Here is a 24,987-nt window from a genome sequence, read left to right on the forward strand (position 1 = left end):
CTATCAGGGATACTGCTTTGGTAAGATGTGCCTCTCAGAGAGGCTGCTGTGGCAACCTTCAGCATTCCGTGCTTTGGATATGAGAAAGGCTGACCACTTTATTTATTTTTTTTTATTTTTATTTTTTGCTTTGGTACCGAGGATTGAACCCAGGGGCGCTCAACCACTGAGCCACATTCCCAGCCCTATTTTGTATTTTATTTAGAGACAGGGTCTCACTGAGTTGCTTAGTGCCTCACTGTTGCTGAGGCTGCCTTTGAACTTGTGATCCTCCTGCCTCTGCCTCCCGAGCCGCTGAGATTACAGGCATACACCACCACACCCGGCAGGCTGACCACTTTAAATGTTTAGTAGAGAGAGTATGAATTTTTGCTTCCAGATGGTATACAATAGGCATTCTGTTTCTTTTTTTCTCTTTAAACAACTTCTGTCTGTGAGACCACCATCATGCTCTAGCGATATAAAATTCATCCACAGTCATCAGAAATGCTCTGCCAGACATCGGAGCAAGGCCACAGATGGGCAAGTACCTGCGAGGCCACAGTCAGTCCATATAGCACATGCGTGTATAGTGAAAAATGGTGGCCTTTCTACTTTGTAGCTGCACATCTATATCATGGTTCTTGTGAATGCAGGCTGGATTTCAGTTATTGCTTGCCCCTGTGACCAGCCCCCCCCACCCCACCCCCACACACTCTGTACAGGGCTTGGTCCACACAGCTACCAGACCTGAAGTGGCATGAGGCTATAGGCAGACCCCTGGTATAGACCACTGTACCATCCAGGTGTTCCTTCTTAACCCTGGCTGCTTCCCCACCAGACTCAGGTCTGGGACTCACACTTCTTCCCCTCCAGAGGCAAACTCAAATACCTTTTCTCCTGTCTTGCTATAATCAATGCCATTCTCCTTCCCAGCTACTCAGGAGGTTTAGGCAGGAGGATCACAAGTTTGATGCCAACCTGGGCAATTTAGCAAGTCCCTGTCTCAAAATAATAATAATAATAATAATAATAATAATAATAATACTGAGGAAACTCAGTGGTAGAGTGCTTGTCTAGCATGCACAAGGTTCTGGGTATAATCCCCAGTAAAATATCACACACACACACACACACACACACACACACACACACACCTGGTACTGTCCTTTCTCCCCACTTCCTGGGTGCTTAACGTATTCCCATCAGCAAGTTTAGCCTTATAAAATACAATAAGAACTGCAGTTCTAGATTTTCCACCTTCCCCAAATCCCCAAGGCTAGAAAAGACAATGTTCACTACCAACTAGAACTGGAAAGGCAGAAATACAGAGAAAGCAAACGATGGTTATGTAATAGTCTGAAGAACAATTCGAGGCTCTTGCAATAATTGGACAAGAACTGGTTCCCATTGGGTGGTGCGGACAGAGGGAGGAAGGTGGAGCTGCCATTGAGTGACTGTGTGACCTTGGGAAGACTTCCTTGTAGAAGGCACGAGGGGCCACAATGGAATGATTTCTTAGTACATTTCACCATTGCTGTCTGTAAAAAAAATGTGTGTGCTAAACAAAAAGATTGGGAGAAGCAGAAGAATAAGGCAAGGGAAACATTCTCTCTACCTTTTTATTTCTTCCTTTTTTCCTCTTTATTCCTCTATCACCTCAGTTCATTCTATTTATCTTACTTTTTTGTTCTCACTCTTTCTTTCTTCCCTTTGGCTTTGTTCTTACTATTTTTGTTTCTCCTTCTTCTGTATTCGCTTTTATTTATATTTACTGAAGAAAGTTTTGTAAGCTTGGACCTGAAATTTAGCCACATTGAATGTTTTATGTATCTATCTAAACTCAAGAAGAACACTGAAATCAGAATTTGAAATTGTAGCCAGATGCAGTGGCTCATGCCTGTAATCTCAGCAGCACAGGAGGCTGAGACAGGAGGATCATGAGTTCAAAGCCAGCCTCAGCAAAAGCAAGGTGCTAAGCAACTCAGTGAGACCCTGTCTCTGAATAAAATACAAAATAGGGATGGGGATGTGGCTCTGTGGCCAAGTGCCCCTGAGTTCAGTCCCCGGTACCCCTCCCCACCAAAAACAAAATTTGAAATTGTTTTAACATGGGCATGTAGTCACCAAATTTGTTTTTTCAGAGAACTTCATGAACAAAAATATACCTCCTCTTTCCACTAAAACTACCCAATCTGAGAAATGATGTTGCCGCATTGTTAACCTTGGAAATGGATGTTAATCAGGAGGTGTTAGGCTGACAGAAGACAAGGATACTCTGTGGGAGATACCTCATTGCCTTCATCCTGAGGTGAGCTGCAATAAAGTGAATATGTGATGAAAATAATACTGGGTTGAAATGTCACAGTGATTACACATATGTTCGAGGGGAGATTAGAGTCAGCTCATGGTCATTATAACATTGGGCTGCTCTGGAAAATTAACTCTCAGAATTTCACATCCAGGTTAGTTCTCTGTAGGTCAATGCAAATGCTCAGATTGGCACGGAGCTTCCTTGACTCTTATGCTGGGACTGTGACTTTGACAGTCAGTGAAAAACACACATCTGGAATAAAACCAGACTTCACCCTTTTCAAACTTCTGCTCCTTGGTATTTAATTTTTATGACTTGAATGTGACTCAGGCTAAAGGCTTTATTTTTGGCAAAGATAAAAATTGCTCTGGATGAGTAAATCATGAATGCTGTTTAGCTTTTAAATTAGAGCATGTGACTAAATTTTATTTCTCAAATCTTGAATTAATATAGCTGACACTTAGGAAAACACATTTAGATATGTTAAGCAATGAATGCTCAAAGAGAAATTTTGCAGACTCTGTTTCTTCAAGTTGCTAGGGTAGTCCTGCGATATTTTGGTAAGAGTGCTATTATTTTGCCTTGGGTCCAACTTGGAATTGTAGATTATAGGAATTATAAGGGACTGCCGCCATCATTTGATTGAATATTCATTAGGACAGAGGAGGAGCTGGGGGTAGACAGGGCTGAATTCGAGGGCTCAAATCACTCACTGAGGATTTTCAAAACTGGTCCTAGAAACTTCAAAGTTCTCCTAACACCATCTCCTGACCTTTCTACCACCAGTATCTCATGAATATGAGATTTGTACAATTGCTGGTTCCTTCAATTATTTTAGATGGTGTGTGATAGGGTATTAAATAATGGAACCACATAAGGAGAAATCCCTTTCAATTTTCATTCTTTCCTCTTGTTTACCTAAAGGAAAACAAGCCTGTGTTTGCGATTAGTCCTTCACCCTAATACTTGCCAATTTACCCCCTTTAACCAATAGATAGCAGATCTTAGGCTCAGAGCCTTCACCCAGGGACTCATATACAAGTAGAATTTAATAACATTGTTTTTTTTTTTTTTTTCCATTTTCTACTTATAGGAAGTATATTAATCATTTTTGAATATATAACAAAAATATCCCAAAACTTAATGACTGAAAGTTAACAATATACACTTGTTGTCTGAGGTAGTTTCTGTCAGTCAGGAATTTAAGAGTGTTTTAGATGGACATTTCTGACCTAGGTCTTATGAGCTTATACTCATGAGGTCAGAGAGGGCTGAACTGATCTGACAGCATGGCTGGAGAGGATGATCTATTTCCAAAATGGCACACTTACATGGCTGTTGGCAGGAGGCCTCAGTTCCTCCATGTGTGAACCTTTTCACAGGAGAGCTTGACTATCCTTAGGACATATCAGCTGTTTTTTTCTAGAAGGAGCAATCTAAGAGAAAGAAAAATAGAGGTGACAATTTTTTTTTTTTTTTTTGTACCAGTGATTGAACTCGGGGGGTACTCGACCACTGAGCCACATCCCCAGCCCTATTTTATATTTTATTTAGAGACAGGGTCTCACTGAGTTGCTTAGCTCCTCACTTTTGCTGAGGCTGGCTTTGAACTCATGATCCTCCTGCCTCAACTTCCCGAGCTGCTGGCATTACAGGCATGTGCCACCATGCCTGGCAGAGGTGACAATTTTTTGATGACTAAATATTAGAAGCCACCCTCTGCTTTTTCTAGAACATCCTCTTGGGTACACATGTCATCCCTCTTCAGCATAGGAAGAGACAACACAGAAGCATAAATACCACAGGACAGGAATTTGTGGGGGGTGGGGGCAGCAATTTTGGAGACCAGCTCCCACAGAACATGCTTAGTTTTCTCTTGATGAAAACCACATGAATTTACCTTTTAGATACTTGTATTTAAGTATGAAGATTTTATATGATTATCATAAATGTTCTAACAAAAATTTTAATACAGGAAGTCCCCAGGTATCACAAAGATTGTGTAGGTGACATGCATACGACTTTCATTAGGAAACACCTTATCCGTCTGTGGCTCTCCAAACCCAGAGGTACAGAGGAAATAGCTACTTTGCCAGTGTTGGTGAACAAGTGATCATATGACTACTCAAGACTACGGTCCCTGCAGTAGAGAGAGTTACACCTTGTTACATGTGGAGGAGACCCATGCTAACAGTAATGGTCCCTTGACCCCTCCTCTGAAGGCGTCTTCTTGTTTCTGATACACTTTGTGTGTCTACCTTGTGCATCAGAGGTGAGACTTAGATTTATGGCCTTCATTTCTCATTCTTGACTTTTCTTTGCTTACTGCCCCAGCCTCCCCACTGTAGTGAGCCATCTGTCCAAAACCAGATTCAACTTTACCATAGTGAGGTTTCTCAGAGCACAAAGTCCAAAAGATCTTCTAGACTTGTCCCTATGTTTGAAATAGCTTCAATGTATGGATTTTCTTGTCCAAGCATCTTTGATGGTTATTTTATTGAACTAAACATTTTTTGTACCCCATAAATTTCTCCAGGCTTGAAAGAACAAACAAGGCTCATCTTTGGAGAAAATGCCCATTTTTTGAGGAACAGTTCTGCATATTTATAGATCCAGGGGTGGTTTGACAGTTATGACAGTTTAACAGTTGGCATGGGGTGTTTTCTGATTGGTGGGTAAGGATCATGTGAGCCAGCAGGGCTAGCCTGATTGGTGGGTAAGGATCACGTGAGTAAGCAGGGCTAGTCTGATTGGTGGGTAAGGATCATGTGAGCCAGCAGGGCTAGTCTGATTGGTGGGTAAGGATCATGTGAGCCATTAGGGCTCACCATTGGATGGCTCTTCTGGGGGGATGGGGAAGTTAGTCTTTGGAGCCAGGCCACTCCCAACAAGGCTGAGAAATAAGAATCCTTTTTCTAGATATAATGTGCCCAAGTTCAGGCCAAGCAGTTAATGCAGGCAGGCTCTACATTCCTGTTGCTGGTACTCATCTGCTCACTCATACGCCTGTGCATTACTTGCCTGGTTTATTGGTGTTCATTGCTCTTTTCCCTCATGCCTTCCAAAGGCTTCTTAGTAATTTTCTACCAAGTCAATTACCTCAGGAATTTATCTGCTCCAGTTTTTTTTTTTTCTCCCCTTAGGTATGGTTCTCAATTTTTATTGTTCTTCTCTATCTGAATTGCTAGCTCTGACCTTGAGACTTCTCTCTACTGCAATTATTGGAATTATTTTGCCTTTCTTCTGAGTCGAATTCCCTCCTGTTTGGATGCTGTTTTTGTTTGCTTATTCTTAGAGAAAGCATGTCCTCCAGGAATTATCCAAGTTGAGCCGATTACAGCAGAGCACGTGGCAATGACAGTCTTCAACATGCCCTTCTCTCAAGTCAGCCTCATGTGGACCAGTTATCACCTCGGTGTAATATTGGACCCTCCTTCCACACCATTCTGGAACTTTTAGTACCAGGGATTGAACCCTGGGGGTGCTTAACATCCCCCATCCCTATTTTATTTATTTTTTTTTTTTTATTTTGAGACAGGGTCTCACTAAGTTGCTTATGACCTCAAATATTGCTGAGGCTGGCTTTGAATTCACAATCCTCCTGCCTCAGCCTCCTAAGCCACTGGGATTATAGGCAGGTGCCATCGCAGCCAGCAGTACAAATCTATTTTTAACCCTGATCCTTTGAATGTGATCAACTCTTTTCTCTCTGGAAGCTTGTAATATCTTTCCTTTGTCATTTATATTATGAAATTTCACCATGAGTTTCCTAGGAGAAAATCCAATTCTTCAAATGTATTTTTTCCATATGTACACATATTTTTCAGTTCATTTTATAGGATCTTATTAATGCTATTGTTACTGACTTTGCTTTCATACTTCTCTTCTCTGCTATGTATGAAACTCTTAATTATTTGGATGTTGGACTCTCTGGAACACTCTGCTAATCTTAATTTTCCTTTAGTGTTTTTTTTTTTTTCTTTTTAGGGAGATGACTACAACTTTATCTTCCAAACTCTCTACTGAGTTTCTAATTTCTAACACCATGTTTTCAATTCCTGAGACATATCTTTTGTCCTTCTTCCTCCTCCTCCTCCTCCTCCTCCTCTTCTTCTTCTTCTTCTTCTTCTTCTTCTTCTTCTTCTTTCTTCCTCTTCTTCCTCTTCTTCCTCTTCTTCTTCTTCTTCTTCTTCTTCTTCTTCTTCTTCTTCTTTTTTGCAAATGTAGGATCCTGTTCCTAAGGAGCAATACTTTTTTAAAGATCCTTCTCTGAGGATGTTAATAATATATTTTTGAAGCCATCGGCTTTTTATAGTTTCTTGCACTTATTCTGAGCTTTTTGTTTTAGTATCAACATTTAACATTAACTGTGTATCTCCTCAATGTTAACAAGAGGAGGCTAAAAAAAAAAAGTCAACCTGAAGCTCTGAGAAAGTGGGTATAGGCTTATTTTACAAGACACCTGAAATAAAAATATAATTACCATATGACCCAGCTATACCACTTCTCAGTATGTCTCCAAAGAAATTAAAATCAGCATACTATAGAGGTACATGCATATCCATGTTCATTATAGCACAACTCACAATAGCCAAGTTATGGACTTATCCTAGGTGTCCATCACCAGATGAATGGATAAAAATATGACACACACACACACACACACACACACACACTCAATGGAGTAGTATTCAGCCACAAAGAAAAATGAAACAATGTCATTTGCAGGAAAAGTAATGGAAATTGAGGTGATTGTGTTAAGTGAAATAAGCCAGTCTCAGAAAAACATGTTTTCTTCCCTGTGTGGGATCTAGAGGGGGAGAAAAGATGAAAGTAGAAGGGAGACTTAGAGAAAATGAAGGGGGTCAAGGGCAAGGGTAACAAGAAGGGATGTCGGGAAAACAAGGAGCTGGGAAGGATCAACATATGCTAAATATAGGTGTGAATGCACCACGATGAAACCCATTATTCTATATAATTAATATGCACTAATAAAATAACAGATAAATAAAATCAACCTAAAATACTTCAAATAAATGAGAAGGCATTATTCAATGTGGTCATTACTGTGACCAAGGAGATCACAGGGTGTGTGACAGGGAGAACATGGATGGGTATCTGACATAGGAGGAGGGGGACTTGTCTTCATGACTTGGACTAGGAATTAGTCAAACTGGGGTGGAAAGAGCATTCCAGGTGCAGGGAACAGCACTCATTTATCTGCTCACTAAGTATATTTGTGTAGCAAGTGTTGCAGGAGGGCTTTAATGATACAACCAACATAGTTCCTACTTTCTTATCTTCAAAAGAGGAAGACAAACAACTGAGCCATTAAAACATAAATTAAGCCAGCATGGAGGCAGATGCCTGTAATCCCAGCAGCTCAGGAGGCGGAGGCAGGAGGGTCACAAGTTCAAAGCCAGCTTCAGCAATTTAGTGAGACCCTATCTTAAAAATAAATAAATAAATAAATAACATTGCTGAGGATGTGGCTCCGTGGTTAAGCACCCCTGAGTTCAATCCCCAATACTAAAAACAAAACAAAACAAATGACCTGTGTTACATTCTTGGAATTAGAAGTTTGAATGTGGGCTGGGGATGTAGCTCAGTGCACAACGGCCCTGGGTGGTTCAATCCCAGGTACCACAAAAAAAGAAAAAAAAAAAAAAAGAAGCTTGACTGCAGTCACCCTTAAAAGATCCTATCAGAGAGGTAAGTGGCATGTCAGGCATCTTGTGAAATACGATTTTATGGACTAGCCTGAGAAAGGTCCCTACCATTTATCATTGCAATTTTCAAAGAAATATACTAATTTTCAAATGCCCAGTCTGTACTAAATGCTCTGAAGGTATTAAAACTTCACTTAAAACTGCACTCTTTTTTTTGGAGCATAGCACTTTAAAGTTTTGGCACCGCCTACACTTTTATGAATGGCAAAATGCAGAGTTAAATTAGTACCAGATTTTCTCTTGTTGCGGATGGTCTTTCCCTCAAAAGTCTTTGATCCTTCTAGCAATGACGCTGACTGAGTTCAATATGTTTTTAGCACCATGGCTTCGTATGTGTGTGTATTTCCCCCCCTCTCTCTCTCTCTCTCTCTCTCTCTCTCTCTCTCTCTCTCTCTCTCTCTTTTAATGTGTAAAAAGAGGGGAATGGTTCTTTCCTGTTCATCTGGAATAGCAATGTACCTGCCCATCTGGAATATGATCAGAAACACCTTACTTATACTCACTGCTATAGAACCCCAAAGGGCAGTGAATGATTGCAGGAAAAAAATTAATGAAGTAAGAGTTGAGAAATGGTTTTTCATTCTAGCTTTGTCAGCAATTAGGTGGGTGCCCTTTTCACTTTCTCTGCTGGTGTTTTTTCTTTTTTGTAAATGGGGTCAATAATCCATGACCTGCTCACTTCCCCCCTTCACGGAGTGGATCAAAGGAGGCAATAGGTGAAGAGCTGAAAGGTGAGCTCGGATTCGAGACATTTGCAGGTGATGACCACATCGTGCAAGTGGAGATTATGCAGCCATGAGGTCTACAGAATTGTCCACCCCTCACCCCTATTTTGTGTTAGGACAGCAGAAAGAGATTGCTAAAGCAGGTTCAAACTCAAGGGCTGTCAGAGAATGTTCTTGAGCCCTGCCCTTACCATCCTGTTTTGGCCTAGCTGGTGAAGGTCCCCAGTATCATCAGATAGATCCCAGGCTGTCTGTTTGGCCATTCTCCTGCCCCTAGTGGGGCTGATTGCTAATAGCTTGCTTCAGAGAACCTAGAAGTTCTCAAGGTCCTCAGTCACCTACATCAGCAACACCTGGTGCCTTAGTCTGATACTGCTGCTGTTACACAATACCTAAGACTGGGTAATTTATATACAGAAGAAATATATTTCTTATAATTTTGGAGACTGGGAAGTCAAAGATCAAAAAGCCAGCAGACTCAGTGTCTAGAAAGGGCCTGTTTCTCACAGATGATGCCTTCTTCATCCTCCTGTATCAGAAGGGCTTTCTCAAGCCTCTTTATTGAGGCAATCATCCACTCATGAACATGGAATCATCATGACATAATTACCTTCCAAAGTGCCCCTGCTCTTACCACCACCACCTTGGCAAATTAAGATTCAGCGTATGAATTCTTGGGTGGACACAGAAATTCAGACCATAATACCTGGTAACTTGTTGAAAGTGCATAGTCTCAGACCTCACCACAGTCTCACTCCATCAGAAGCTCCGGGGTGGGGGAGAACAGCACTCCATATTGAACCCATGATCCAGGGGATTCTGCATCACACCCATGTGAGGGTCAAGGCCACAGAGTCATTTTTCAAATTTAAATGTCCATTCAGGGGTTTTATTAAATATCAGATTCTGAGTCTAGATTGAAGCTTAGGGAAAAAATTCTGCATATCTTGCTGTTCCCAGGTGGTGCCAATGTCTCTAGACCTCAACCATGCTGTGAGGAGCAATGTCATGGAAAAAACTGATTGGAAACAGCCGATCTGGTACTAGGGCTGAGCTAGCCAGTAACTTCACAGTAACATGCGAGGGCTCTAAATGAGATCCGACCTTTCCTCTAAGTCCTCCCATCTCCAATACTGTGTAGTTCTTAACCTATTGTTCTTTGCAGGACATGTGATACCTGGGAGTCTCAGAGATCCTTGGAAACCCTTATCAGTAACAGACAACAGGGTAAGAGAGCCCAAAGAAAACATCAGGGACCCCAAAGAAGTGGCTCCTTAGGCATCTCTGAGAGCTAGCTGGGGCCTATCCACCAAGGGTATGACTGAGAGGCCAGGATCTGGATGGGTTCCAAAATCTGTCACGACATCTCTACCTACTTTCCATTGGTTTTATGAAAAAGTTTGGAAATGCCTTGTTGATATGCCCCTTTTGCCTCCTAAGACTGTAAAATTCTGTACAGCAGAATGGAGTGGCTCAGTGGCACCTTGGAATTGTGGGCAGAGTCTTTGAGAGGAGAATCTGACCCCAGTCTTGGATATGGTCCACATCCAAGATGGCAGCCATCTCTGGAAGCCCACTTTGCATTCTCCTTTCCTGTTTAATTGAAAAGCTCCTGACACCTGAAAGCTTTGGGGGAATTCCTCTTCCCTCTTGCATGGATTGACTTTATTTCCAGACCTTTTCAAAACTGTGGGGGTAACACATCAAACTCCCAGGTGTGCATGCTGGTTGGGCTGTTGTTATAAACATTCCAAACCCACAAAGCTAAACCTTGCATTTTTAGTTTTCTTTTTTTTTTCTTCCTGAGGAGTTATGGCTACTGTGAGGTCTTTCTCACTTCCTGGGAAGCAGTTTCTATGAAGCACAGATGTCAGGGCTGCAGTCTGACCCACAGCTGCTGTCACAATAACACAAGGGAATTTTAGGAGGGCTCCACCCTCCCTTAGTATCAATATTTGTTTAGAGGAGGAGGCAGGGAGGGAGAGGCGAATGGCGAATGGCGGTCTGGAGAAATTTTGTCTGAAAAAAGAAATGGGGATGGAACATTCCAGCCTGAGGGACTATGAAATCACTCCGTCATGGTGTGAGACCAAACTTTGCCTGCTGGGCCCACAACGGTGATCGCAAATAAATGACAGAACCAGAATTAAGATTCTGCCCAGATTTTCTCGTTTGCTTTCATTATGGTTCTTATTGCGTGAGCCTATATTTCTTCGTGTGTGTGTGTGTGTGTGTGTGTGTGTGTGTGTGTGTGTGAATCATTGTGTTTATTTGGTTGCAGAATAATGCATTTTTCTGTAGAGCAGCCTTCATCTTGTCCCTGAGCCCCTTGTCTCTAGTTCAGTTCCCAGAACATTGTAAGTAGTCTACATCCACTCAGTTAATAAAAGTGGGGGATGAATAGTTGAAATTCTTTTTTTCTCCCCTCTAAGGAAAACCCCTATGTCTTCTGCTTGCTTTATTTCCCCTGCATTTCTATTTGAGCATTGTCTTCATTTCTCTGAATAGTTTGTCTGGGAGGTCTTCCTATGTTAAAGTACATGAGTCTTTGTATTCCTTTTTCATTTTGCATATTCAATTTTTCAATTTGGAACCATAGTTGAGTTCATCTGTCTCTCATGGATGGACATATACTTAAATCATTTCCCATTTTGCTGTGGCAGCAGCTTGCAGTGTAGACTCAAGGAGGGGCCAGGTGCTCTAAAGTATCATGCAGGTCCCCTGAGGGAGGGGCAGTTGCTCCTGACATTCAGTAGGGCCCTTCACTGGCTGTGGCTAAAGCCAGAGCCAAGGGAAAGAAGTTGGATGCACTTAGAGCTGCTGGGAGGGGATGGTACTAGCTGCTTCCAGGGCCCCAGATACCCAGATGCCACTACCCATTGAAGCTCCCCAGAATGACAATGTTGCTCTTGTCCATGCAGGGCCTGGTCACCAGGTAGCCACCTCCAAGGGGCCTGCAGACAAACTTGAATCTAAGCATCTAGCTGTGGGGAGAGCTATTGGGAAGCAGGATGTGAAAACACAGTTGAACTTGAGGATAGAGAATCATAGAGGTCTCCAGAAGGCTCACTCCACATGTAGGCTAGAGTCTCTACTCATAGTCATGCCCAGAATACCAGCATGCTCCAGAGGACAGTTTGACCAGAAGCATACTCCAGCTCCCATGAGAAGTGGCCCATCTCTTTCAGGGTCCCCAGAAAGCCCTCTGGTCTTAGGAGTTGAAAGCAAATACTCCAGGCTGAGATGAACCTGGGCAAAGCTGTGCCCAGGCTCTCTCCCTGTGGGGCGTCTCTGGCTTCTCTTTGGTATTAGAGCTCTTGGGTTTTGAAACCAGACCTGGATTCCTGGCTCAGGAATCTGGGCATTTTGTTCAATTCTTTTTCTGGTACTAATTCCTAAACACTGGTTTCTTTCAAAGGCCTCAATGAGAACCTTATATTGAGCTTTGTTGAACTCGGTACTCCTGTGCCTCTGGAGTTGCCTGTATAGACATCTGAAATCATGGCCCAAGCCTTGAGCTCTCCATTGATGAAAAACCTTGATGGGGACTGAGTCTTTGTTTCTTGAAGAAAAACTAGAAAAATAATTCACAACACCTTCCATCTACAAATAATTATTATCGACTCTTTAGTAAATGATCTTCCAGGCCTTTTCCATTCTATAAATATTTATGGATATATGTATTTTTAGCATAAATGGGATTGTAATGCGCTTTCATTTAATTTCTTTTACAAAATGATTTCTTCTGTTACCTACATCTTATCATGTCACTATGTAAACTTCAAACCTCATAATTTTTAATGACTGCATGGTGTTCAATCCTGTGAAAATGTTAGCTTTTAGTACCTGTCTTCTGTATTTTAACATTTTGGCTGTTTGCAATTTTCTACTGGTGTCGTCTGTGTTTAACGAACATCCATGATTTTTCCCTTGGCATAAATTTCTGAGTGCAGAAGGGGGATAAAGGGGACGCACATTTTTCAAGTTGTTTGGAACATCTTGCCAAAGTGAATCCAGAAAAACTGTTAACAATTTACCCTGTCATTGACAATATATAAACACGACTGCTTATCTGTGTACTTGCCAACTTGGGACCATCATTTTGTTTTCCCATTTTAAAAAAAAAACTGTGTCAGTTTATGAGCAAAATGGTATCATTTTATTTGAACTTCTTTGGTTACCAATGAAGTTGAACATTCTTTCAATGGAATTTTTCATTGGACGGTTGCATTTTTCCTTCTGTGAATTACTTCTTCAAGTATTTTGCTCATCCTCTTTTTTTTAGAAAAGATGAAATAGACTTTTTTTTAAAGCAATTTTAGATTCATAGCAAACAGAGTGAAAAGTGTAGAGTTCCCATATTATAATGCCCCCAAATGGCCTCCCTCCTATCAATGTTCTACACAATAGTGGCACATTGCTTACAATCAGTGAACTTACAATGATACATAATTGTCACCCAAGATCCATAATTCATATCAGGGTTCACTCTTGGTGTTGTGCATTCTGTGGGTTTGAACCAATGTGTATTAACATGTATGCACCCTGACAGTGTCACACGGAATGGTTTCAAATGACCAAAAAATTGTCCTGTCTACTCATCCTACTGTGCTACTCATCCTTTCCTTTCCTTGGGCAATTAGCAACAACTGATTTTTCTTTCTCTGTTTCCATAATTTTGCCTTTTTCTAAATGTCACAGAGTTAGAATTGTACAGTGTGCAGCCTTTTCACATTGTCATGGTTTCCTCCCTGTCTTCATGACTTGATAGCTCATTTCTTTTTGGTGCTAGGTAATGTTCCATTTTCTGATGTGTCACAGTTCATCATTTCATTTTCAGAAAGACACCATGGCTACTTTCAAAGTCTTGGTCATTATGAACAAAATAGCTGCAGATATCAGTGTGTATAGTTTTGTGTTGCCATATGTTTTCCTTTAATTTGTGTACATACATACGAAGGGAGTGCAATTACTGGATCCCATGGGACTTTTCTTTTTCAAGCCTTGTATTGTCTTAGTTAGTTAGAGCTGCTATAACAAATTACCAGAGGCCGGATGGCTTTAAGAACTACATCTATTTCTCACAACTCCATAGGCTGGAAATCTGAGATCACGGTGCCAGCAAAGTTGGGTTCTGGTGAGGGCTCTCTTTGATTTGCAGACAATTTCTCCCTGTATCTTCATATGGCAGAAAGAGGACAAGAGAGAATTCTTAGGTCTCTCTCTCTCTCTCTCTCTCTCTCTCTCTTTCACAACAGCACTAATAGAACTTATGAGTCTCCACCCTCATGACATACTTCCCTCCCAAAGGCTTCACCTCTAGGACATCACATTGGGGTTTAGGATTTAAAAAATGGGCTTTAGGAGACACATCAAGTTCATTGCAGTACCTTATTTTTTCTTGATATGTAAGGATGGCATTCGTTTTTGCTCATAATATATGTTGCAAATATTTTTCCCAATTCAATATCTGCTTTCTAATAAAATTAAATGATGTTTTGTAATAGAGAATATTTTAAAATTTTAGGCAGGCAAATCATCAGTCTGCCTATGAGCCATCTGTCTTCTAAGGCTTTCTTCTGCAGTATTGAAGGGCAGAATCTTATGTTTCAGGGTCTCACAGACACTGGTAAAAGAATTTAGAGCAAGACCTTAACTGTCTGTGTTTTTACTCTGAATTAAAAGGAGCACAGGTTCCTCTAGGAATTGCACTGAGTTCTTAGCAGGTATGTGGGTATTTTCATTTATTTGTTTTTAGTTAGAGTTGCTCATGTCAGATGCTTCTGAAGTCAGAGTTCTCCAAGCTGTTTTCTCTGAAGTTTTCTTAGGTTAAAAACATAGGGGACACTTTATGGGGTGTCCAGATTTGTACTTTGATGACAGTGGTCTCATAAGACACCAGGAACTAAAGCTTTTTCCCTTTTTCAGAAGATCCAGCTCAGTGTCCTTTGCTTTCTGAGATGCAGCTCAAGCTTTCAGCAGCATCAGGAGAACAGTCAGTAGTGTAATATGTGATGGGGCTGAGTCATTTGGTTGATTGACAGTGTCACTTTTTAATGGCAATAAAATTATCTTTGCATTTCATAGTTTCCTCTGAAACTATGCAGTGAGCTGCAGCTCCCAGTCAGCTCCAGGATCACAGGGGGAGATGACCAGCACTCTAAAGTGTTTTGTGTGTGTGTGTGTGTATAGATATTCAAAAAATTACATGAGGTGCTCAACATTTGATTATAAAAATGTGTTAGTTAGATGATTTCCCCCAACTGTAGCTATTCTGATCACATTTAGGCTGGGTTAAAATTAGCTATGTGCGCAGGCCTGCTGCAGCAAAATAACCGGGGGGGGGGGGGGGGGGGGTGATGAGGAACTTGTGTACATTGATACAACAGGAGTGGGAATCGTTTATTGTAGGACAGGAGGGGTATATATACATTCCACACAGCTTATCTTAATTAACATAAACTAGATACAGCAGTCAACCAATAAGGAATCTCCACACTTAATGGCTCACTGGCGTTACTTCACAAACCACTCCCTCTGGCAAAATGCCAGGCACCCATCTTGACTTGTTTACAGACCTTAACAGCTATGATGTTTGGTAGGCTAGGTGTATTAAGTACATTTTCCATTTCCATTTTCAGGTTATGGTGGGTTTATTGGTATGTAACCCCACGGTAAGCCAAGGAGCACCTGAAATTATTCTCAACTCTGAGGGCACCCATAATCTGGCTTTCTTTTCAGCCTCATCCCCAGTAGACCTGACCCCCCACATGAACTGCCTTCTCAGCCAGAGTGGACAATGTCTGTCTCTGTCTGTTGTCCCTGTCTGTCTCTGAGCCTTTGCTTATGACATTTCTCTTGATGAAGCAGATTTTCTGAAGTTGTTTCCCTGTGGTCCTTAGATTTAGAAAAGATGAGACACTTTAGTGAGTGTCCAGTTCTGGTTTTCATTCCTCCCTTCCTGGTAAGCTTTAGAGAAATTATTTCTTGATATTTCATGAATGCTTCAAATATTGAATTGTATTGCTTTTTTTTCCCCTCATTTTTCCCCCCTTGTCTTTCTTTTCCAATGACATTGCTGGCTGGGAAGCAGCCCCTGACTTCTTTAAATCACTAATTTCCTTCATGAGTAAGTGTTACATAGCACAGATAATGACAGTTTCCCTTATCCACATGTAAACAACCTTGCTGTTTGGCTCCTGAAAAAGCTAAACACAGAATCATCATGGGACCCAGCAATTCTGCTCCTATGTACATAACCCAAGGAAATGTAAGCAGGGACTCAAACAGACATTTACATACCCATGATCACGGCAGCACTATTCATAACAGCCCCAAAGTGGAAACAATCCAAGTGCCCATCAACTCATGTGTGGATACACTAAATTCAGTATCTCCATACAACAAAATAGTATTTAGCCATCTAAAGGAGCCAAGTACTGACACATGCTACAGTGGGTATGTACCTTGAAAATACACTTATTAAAAAAAGTAGGACACAAAAGTCATGTGTTCTGTAGTTTCATTTATATAAAACATTCAGAAGAATGCCTCCATGGATATAGAAAGTAAATTAGTGGTTTTCAGGAGTTGGCAAAGGGAAGAGAAAGGGGAAGAGAAGTGAGTGTTTAATGAATGTGGGGTTTCCTTTTGGGGTGATGAAAATATTTTGAAGTTAGATAGAGGTGACAGTTGGCAACATTGCACTAAAGGCCACTGAGTTTTCACTTGAAGTGGTTGATTTTATGTTAGGCAGGTTTCATCTCAGTATAAACAGAAAATAACAGAACTATAGCTTGTTGCCATAGTCAGCAGGAAGGAAAGATGGCACTAGGGACACTTGGGACTTGTTTTGGTGTCATCATGCACCTGGGTCTTCTCAATGTGTCATGTGAAGTGTTGGGAGAGAGACCACAATAGACAAATTTGGGGCTCTTTGTTAAATATTAGATTAACTGCACCAGCAGCCTAATTTTTGCTCCTCAAATGCAATTCATTGTAAATTTGGGAATGCTCTTTCAATGCTAAAAAAGTAAAAAAAAAATAAATCCATTTCCCATTTTCAGGTTTCTACAGTTTGAACATCATCTAAGTTTGTCCCACAAGAGTTCACGGTTAGGAACTTGTTCCCCAGTGTGGTGATGTGAAGAGATGGTGGGACGTTTAAAAGGTGGAGCCTCATGGACATTTGTTAGGTGATTGTGGGTGCTGCCCTCAAAAGCATCATTCTTGTGAGACTTCAATCTCTTTTTCTGGTTTTCTGTCTCACTGTGTGACCCTCTCCCTCTTGCCAGTTCTCCTACCATTATGCTGCCATCTGCCATGAGATCCTCACCAGGGTCACCAGAAGGTAGTACATGTCTTTGAGCCTACAGAACTATGGGGTAAATAAACCTCTTTTCTTTATAAAGAACCCAGGATCATATAAAGGTAAAGTGTGACTTTTTTTACTTGCTATGTGTAGACTTGTTTCCTAGCCAGTTGCCTGGGGGGGCGGGGGGGGGGGGGGGGCGCACATTCTGGTACTTGCTGCAGAAAAACCTAACTACCACCCTTTCTGCCATGGTCTGATTCTGAAGTTTTGTTGTGTTCTTTCCTTTACCTTGAACCCCAGCTCCCTGCAACCCACTTCCCCCTCACATCAGCTATTGGTTTAACAGACACTAACCTTGAAATGATTAATCAAACTACAAGAAGAAGGAGCTCCTGAGAGTCTGGGAAAACACGGAGAAATGGCGCTTTCTGCTTTATTGAAATGCAAATATGCAAGCTACAGACTCCTTTGTTAAGAAATTTGGAAGGGGGTTTCTCAGAAGGTCCCTTCCCTACACTTTTCTGCTTTCTTTCCAGGCTGAGTGTAGGATTGAATGCAGTTTAGCTTGGTCAATTTTTAAAAGTCTAAACTAAAGATGTAATAAATTAAGTGAATATAAAACTTGGGATCCCTTTATGGAGCAGCAGAAGGGAGAATAAAGGTGGAGTGTGTGTTTTGCTCGATTCAAATATTTTACTTCTAAAAATTTCCCTAAGATTATTCAAGAAACTTTTGGTGAGACCTACTGTGTGCCAGCTACTGTGATACATGATAAACATTTTATGATGGGTAGATGAGATGCATTTTCTGCTCTCAAAGAACTTAGATTGCTTTCTTTCCTTCTTTCTTTCTCTCTCTCTTTCTCTCTTTCTTTCTTTCTCTCTCTCTTTCTCTCTTTCCTTCTTTCTTTCTTTCTCTCTCTCTTTCTCTCTTTCCTTCTTTCTCTCTTTCCTTCTTTCTCTCTTTCCTTCTTTCTCTCTTTCTTTCTTCCTTCCTTCCTTTCTTTCTCTTTCTTTCTTTCTTTCTTTCTTTCTTTCTTTCTTTCTTTCTTTCTTTCTTTCTTTCTTTCTCTCTTTCTCTCTTTCTTTCTTTCTTGAATTCCAAAAAGATGTTTTCAGTTCTGACAACTTGGAAGTCAAAGATTAAAGTGATTTTATTTTTCTCTCCAATAATAAAGAGACTCCCTCTCTCTCATTCTTCATTTTTAAATATACACATTTATTTCCTTTCATGAGATTATCAATCCTTAGCAACTGAACTAGTTGTGGGGAGAAGGCAGGTTAATGGAAAAACTAATGTCCCATCAATCAATGAATTTGTTAGGCACCAAGTGTGGCCCACACGTTCAAAGTTGTTCTTTCTTTTTGTTTCAGCTAAAACTCTTTGAAGAGACACACTAAAGACACCAAGCCACTCTGCCATTCTTTAGGTAACCTAGAGTAAGCTTGGCATATTGCAATAGTGAACTGAGCATGCCCAGAAACATTCATGTCGGCCATTTTTCTTTCTATTTTTTTTTTTTTCTTTTGGTACTAGGGATTGAATCCAGGGGTGCTTTACCACTGAGCTACATCCCAAGTCCTTTTTATTTATAATTTTGAGACAGGGTCTCACTACATTGCTGAGGGCCTTCCTATTTGCCAAGGCTGAACTTGAACTTGAAATCTTCCTGCCTCAGCCTCCTGAGCCACAGAAATTATAAACATCAACCACCACACCACCCCAACACCATGCCTCAGCTCTCCAACTTTCCTTTTTGAGCATGTACTCTATGACCTTAAACTGATCATGCTCAGAAATATGCATTCCCCTCCTTGTGTCTATGTGAATAGGCATAGGGTCCCTGAATGAAATCCCCATGCTTCCTTTGAACATTGCTTTTCAAACAACCCCAGTGCTCTCTTTGTCTGCTGCAGGTAATAAATGTTTCTGTGCTCTTGTCCAATGTATGGACAGGCAATGGTGCTCCAGGTAGACTGTACAGCTTAGCTTTACAATAGGCAGCCTCGGGATTCTTGGATTCTACCAGGGCTCACCATGTGTGAAGCTGAATGGCTCTGACCACAAGGGCTTTTTCTGACATCAGCTGTGGAACAAAACTATGGTCCTTGAAAGGGAGTCCCCCTGAAGTTGGAACCAAGAACTGTTGTGCATATGCATGGCTTTGAAAATCTTCCAAAACCACAGTCTGTATGTTTGCACAGCATGCTACTGCCATAGTCAATTTCAGAACAACCAGAGCTCAGGCAAAGCTGCTCCTCCATCCTAGAAATGGCTCTTCTAAGACTTCAGAGAGACCTGAGATGAAGAAGAGCAACAAGTCAGTTAAATGACATAACCCCTCTAGGGTTTACACTGTGTAAATTGTCAAACTGGTCCCACCAGCCCTTGGGGGGTTACCTTGATGTTATGTTATGGATATAGAGTGTTCTCCAAAAGCTCATGTGTTGAAAGCTTGTTCCCTAAAACAGCAATATCCAAAGGTAGGACTTTTGGGAAGGGATCAGATATGAGGGATCTGATTTATTAGTGGATTGATCCACAGATTCCTGAGTGGACCAGCGGGTAGTGAGCTGTATGCAGGTGGAGCATGGTTGGAGGAATTAGTTCGCTTGGGGATGTGCTCTTGGGGACTGTATATGTCCCTGACCCCTTCCTCTCTTTTTCTCTGCTTCCCAACTGCCATGAACTGAACATCTTTCCTCAAAACCAAATCAGATTTAGAGAACAAATTAAGAATTGTGTTGTGTGTGTGTGTGCTATGTAATAGTTGTTGAACATCTTGATCTACTACTATTTGACGTGTATAATAAAACACTCCTACCCTCTCCTTTTTTATGAAGGCTCCAGTCTGGGGGACTCACTGCATCTCCCTGTGGCTTTAGTCTAGCATTTCTCATAATGAATGCCCAGTGCGAGGAAATAGAGAACCTCTCTTCCTCATACCTCAGAGTTCCACATGGAAGCTCACTTCTCTGAGTTGTTGAGACTTAAACCTCTCCCAATGGTCAGATGGTTTGAAATGCACTGGCTAGTTTAGTCTAGGTCCAGGGGTGGAAAACTGTGTTGTTGTTTTTTTGCAAATAAAGTTTTATTTTCACATAGGAAGCCATGTTCATTTGTTTGCATGTAGTCTATCATTGTTTTGTGCTACAGTGGAAAATGTTAAATGGTTGTGTCACAACTGTGTGACCTGCAAAGCCTGAAATGTCTACTATTTGGTCCTTTGCAGAGTAAAGCTTATCAACTGATTCTGGACTAGGGCATGTACCTTAATCTTGGAGAAGAGGTTGAAGTCAACTTCTCCCAGAGCACATTGGCTGAGAGTGGTCAATGTTTCCCCAAAGGTTCCACCAAAGACCAATGGACCTCCCAACAAGGAGATTAGATGACATGCTGGGCACTTGATGGAGAAGTGTCATGCTGGTATGTATCAGAGGCAGGGATTTTGTGTGTGTGGTTGGCTAGAATTTTGTTGGGTTCCCTCTCTTTCTCTTTTAATTGGTGCATTATAATTATACATAATAATGAGATTCATTATCCCATTCACATATGCACATAATTGGATCAATCTCTTTCTCCAGTACCTTCCCTTTCCCTCTTCTCCCACATCCTAATCTATTTTTATTATTATTTTACGTGATATATTATGATTATATATAAAAGTGGGATTCATCATGGCATATTCATACATAGTCATAGCTTAATTAGGTAGATTGTTTCTTAGTACTTCCCTATGCCCTCACTCCCTTGACCCTCCCTCTCAATTCCCTTCCACTACACTGTTGGCCTCCCTTCTACTTTCATGACATTTAAAATATATATATATATATATATATATATATATATTTGTGGTTGTTGTTCTCCCTGTCTCTCTAGCTGTCTCACAGAAGAGAAAATATTTGACCCGTGACTTTCTGAGACTGGATTATTTCACTTGGCATGACATTCTCCATTTCCATCCAGTTATATATCAGCAGATGACATCATTTTATTCTTCTTCATGGATGAATAAAACTCTACTGTGTGTATGTACCACATTTTCTTGGTCCATTTGTCTGACGATGAACTTCTAGGCTGGTTTTGTAACTTGGCTATTGTGAATTATGCTGCTGAAAACACTGATACACGTGTATCACTATACTCTAGACTATGATTGGTGCAGTTTTAAGCTTCCTTGGGAAATTTGCTTTCTGGATTGTGAGAATGATGTATTATTCTGCTGGGCATTGTTTTGAATTTTAGGCTCTGATTTTGTGAAAGTATATTGGAGAACTAAGGAGGTCTAAAAACAGATGACCACAGAGGTGGCATGAAAAACAGATCAAGAAGGAAACATGGCTGAATGATACACAGGTGATTCACAAATCCATCAGTGCTTACCTAAATGACATTCCTTAGTGGCTCAGCACAGGGAGACTATCCAAGACCTGGTCTTCTACTTCTTCATTATTGCAAGTATTTTGGGTGAAAAAAGAAAATGAATGCTTATTTAAACCTGTCTAATCCAAGAAATGTATGGGAACATAACACAAAATTCTATAAATTCCTTAACCAGGGGAAACAATAGGTTGAAAACAATAAGAGGAAATTTTGGATGATGATGTCTATCCCATTCCACTATCCTTGCTAATCCCCTGCCCCCTCCCTTTCCCTCCCACCCCTCTGCCCTATCTAGAATTAATCTATTCCTCCCATACTCTCCCTCCCTACCCCACTATGAGCAGCCTCCTTATAACAGAGAAAACATTTGGCATTTGTTTTTTGGGACTGGCTAACTTCACTTAGCATTATCTTCTCCAATGCCATCCATTCACCTGCAAATGTCATGATTTTATTCTCTTTTATTGCTGAGTAAAATTCCATTGTATATATAGGCCACATTTTTTTTATCCATTTATCCACTGAAGGGCATCTACATTAGTTCCACAGTTTAGCTATTGTGAATTGTGCTGCTATAAACATTGATGTGGCTGTGTCATCATTCAAAGTACATGTATGAAGACACAAATTGGTGTCAACATACTTTATATACAACCAGAGATATGAAAATTGTGCTGTATACATGTAATAAGAATTGTAATGCATTCCACTGTCATGTATTTTTTAAAAAAATCAATAAAAATATTAGTCTGCTATATACCATAAAAAAAGAGTAAGAGGAAATTTATCAGAAATAAATGATGAGACCCATGTTTAGGCAAAACAAACAAACAAACAAATAAGCATGAATATAAAACGTATGCAGAGCATGTAGGATGGAAAGACCTGGTTTAATAGAGTCCATGTGAAAAGCATCTGTACTATATGGTTGGCCACAAATTCAGTGTGAGTCAGCAGAATGAAAATTAAAAAGAATAGTGAGGAAAGGGTGGTCTTTCAAAATATGGTGCTGAATCAATTGGGTAGCCATATGGAAGAAAAAAACTATCTTGACCCCTAACTCACACCATACACAAAATCAGTTCCAGATGGGTTGCAGATTTAAATGTGAAAGGTAAATCAATAAAGCTTTTAGGAAGCAGCAACTCAGGGGAATACTTTCATGACCTCAGAGTGGAGTGGTTTTCTTTCTTTTTATATTCCAGATACAATAGTGCTAAGTGTAAAGGAAAAAAAATGGGTATTTTAAAAATTAAGAAAAAATTTAAAAATAGATGAATTAAGAACTTTTAAAGAAGAGATGATAAAAAATGGTAAAAAGATAGCCAATACAATGAGAGAAAATTCTTCATATCTGCCCACCTGCCCTCTTCCTATCCAAGCCACAAAAGACTTAGCCAGAGAAAGAAAAGAAAACTCTCCAAATTATGAAGGGCAGAAAACCCAATAGAAAAATGGGCAAAGCTATTTGAGCAGACACTTTATAAACAGGAAATATCCAAATAGTCACTAATTACCTGGAAAGGTGATCAACTTCATTCCTCAAAAGGTAAATGCAAATTAGCCATGATTGCACTGCCCCTGCCCGCCCTCCAATCCTGCTAAAGTTAGAAGCTCTGGCCATTGGAGTGTGCCATGTGAGGTGGCACTGTTAATTGGAATGTAATTTGATCTGATACACTGCTTTGTGAAATGAAACATTTCACAAAGCGGTGTATCAGATCAAATTAACTAAAAGTTAATCACATGAGTACTAAGTGTGGCAGGACATGCCACTCCAAAATATCCTACTTTGGCATTAGGATTATATTGAACTAAATAAACTTGAGAAGCAGCAGGTGCCACAGAGGTGACTTGACCTCCCCTTTTCTTCCTGAGTGCAAGAGATGAAAATCCCCCTTGTGAAAGAGGCCCTCCCTCCACCAAGAGGAAACCGACATTGACATTCTATCACCAGACGTGGGGACTTGAGGCTGAAAATTCTGTATGAAAACACCTTGTTAAAATAATGCTTATCTTCCTTTGGTCTCCTTATCTATTTCAGTTATGTTTCCACAATGACCTCTCTTTGTTCAACTCAGCGTATAAGCACTCAGGTGTTTCCACTTCTGTGGGTCTTCCTTTTCCATGTAAAAATTTGGAATGCTTTTCTTCTGTTAATCTGTTTTCTGTCAATAAAATTCTTAGGCCCAGATGGAGATGCTAAGAGGGTACAGTTTTGCTTCCCTTATACTGTATGGCTAAGTGATTTTATTCCTAGGAATATACACAATAGGAATGCATGAATAGGTCCCCCAAAATATAAATTCTAGATTGTCCATAGTAACAGTTTTCTTGATAATGAAAATCTGGAAAACTCCGTGCCTGTCTATAATGGAGTGGATGCAGCAATTGAGGAATGTTTGCACGGCCAGAGACCATAGAGAAATAGGATCAGACACTCTGCAATTATGAGTGTGGACAAATATCTCAAACACATGTATGTGAAGACACCATTCCTGCATGATCCTATTTATACAAAGTGCAATACAGGCAAAACTGACCTTGGTAAGAAAAAAGCCATGATATAGGCTTTCCTTTGGGGATAAGGGGGACCCTCACAGGGAGGGTTCTCCACGGGGGACACTGGAGTTGGAGTAACTTCTGCTTTGTGATCTGGGTGCTGATTACAGGGGTGTGGTCAAAACTGTGACAACCAACGGAAGCACATTTATGTGACCAATCTGTGTGTGTCCATCAGTAAGAAGCTATGATTAATGAGAAAATAAATGAACCATGTAACAAAAAAGCAAACTCTACATAGTTTTATGAAATGGATAGTATTATATGAAGAATTAGCTCTGTTACTATCATTGGTTGAGATAGGTTAGGACTTCCCATCCAAGCCCCACCACAATCCATCCTCAGGCCTGGCTGTGTTTCTTCTTCTTTATTTGTAAAGAGCAAAAGTTGCCAACTGCCAACCCATGCATTCAACGTTTTGTTTATACTTAGAGTTGCCCTTGCTCGGTGCTTTAATTTTTAAAAATAGGTCGCCATGTGATTTTCCATAAAAATCAGATTTCTGTTTTTGATTGAAATATTGGAAGATCAAGCAATGCCGGTCCTTTTCAACCTAAGAGTTGCTGGAGATGAGTAGTGGCTACTTCTTGGCTTAATGTTTGCTCTGTAGTTCTCCCTGGCTCTGTCACTCCTACCTCCTACATCTCAGGGTGCTTCATTTATTTGTGTTCCCTGCCTGACCCCTACAGGCTCACTACCCCTGCTTTGGAGCTGCCCAAGTTGCTTTCAGAAAATTCTCTTGTTCTCCACCTTTGTGAACCAAATCCCTGATTTATGCTGTGTTTTGACTTCCCATCTCTTCCAATGCCAGGCCTTCAGCTGCTTTTCATTACTATAGCTCATTCGATGGTACTGCTCCCCTCTATGCCAGCTATGTTCCTACATCAGCAACTTAATATTTGTAAATGCATTATTCATTAGTATATGCCAAAACAGAGTGGGAGCTGGGTTGGCAAGAGGCTATCAGTTTCATGTATCCCT

Source organism: Marmota flaviventris, chromosome Y, assembly GCF_047511675.1.
Source record: "Marmota flaviventris isolate mMarFla1 chromosome Y, mMarFla1.hap1, whole genome shotgun sequence".
Taxonomy (NCBI): domain Eukaryota; kingdom Metazoa; phylum Chordata; class Mammalia; order Rodentia; family Sciuridae; genus Marmota; species Marmota flaviventris.